The sequence below is a fragment of the Halyomorpha halys genome, unplaced genomic scaffold, assembly GCF_000696795.3.
Source record: "Halyomorpha halys isolate HHAL.00 unplaced genomic scaffold, Hhal_1.1 Scaffold867.1, whole genome shotgun sequence".
In the NCBI taxonomy this organism is placed as follows: Eukaryota; Metazoa; Arthropoda; class Insecta; order Hemiptera; family Pentatomidae; genus Halyomorpha; species Halyomorpha halys.
In genome coordinates this window covers 197,112-197,908 of record NW_027114571.1, presented here as the reverse complement: position 1 = coordinate 197,908, position 797 = coordinate 197,112, and the positions used below count along the sequence as shown (strand labels likewise).

The 797-nt window shown below is 26.5% G+C and overlaps 1 protein-coding gene across 1 annotated transcript in view; it reads left to right on the top strand.

Annotated features, from left to right (window-relative positions):
• Positions 1 to 797, top strand: part of LOC106686748 (dynein axonemal heavy chain 7) — a 62,101-nt gene that overhangs the window by 15,589 nt on the left and 45,715 nt on the right. The gene's annotated exons all lie outside the window — the stretch shown is intronic.

Genomic DNA, 797 nt, shown 5'->3' with positions numbered 1-797 from the left:
AGTTATTTTAGTAAATGTACTGCCATAGTCGGTAAAATATCAATTTTCTATTTTCATTAACAACTTGTAATTAATAAGAGCAACTTGTTTATTTTGTTCCTTCAACTATACCATATATATATGCTTGGTACATGTTACTACATGCTTTCTCCCCTTTTTTAAAATTCAATAAGTAATATTAATATAATGACTAACAACAATGTAATTACCTAAAGTATAAGGAAAAACAAAATGAGATAATATTTAAAATTATTAAAGAGACGAGATATTGCAACAGAAAATATATAAACATAGCCTTTGAAATCAGTTAGTTTAACCATATAGTTATTTTTTCACTCTCTTTTAAATAAGAGTGCCTCGGAGGTAATGGTTTGGTAGCTTTCTAACTAGACAATAACTCATCAGATATAATAAATTTAGTAATACTTGAACCAGTAGCTTAGCAAGAAGTAGTAAGGCCTGAATCAAAATCTTGGGAGGAGCCCTCTTATGTCATTGGTAGGGAGAGGAGGGAGACGTTCACAGAACAAACATTTTTAAATTTCTTGAATAGACAACATTTTCTAATAGGAAATATGGCATAAAATAAATTATATGAATATAGATATAGATATTATACTTTTTGAGTTTGGGTTGAATATATTATTTTTAACTTTATTGGTACCTCTGGTCTAGTTCTTATCCTTTTTTTATCTATACTGAAACTAAATCAATCTTGAACGATATTTTTAATTATTATCGATTATTGAAAAACATTTTATTTATTTTTTCTTCCCTTATTTAATAAATTAGTTGTA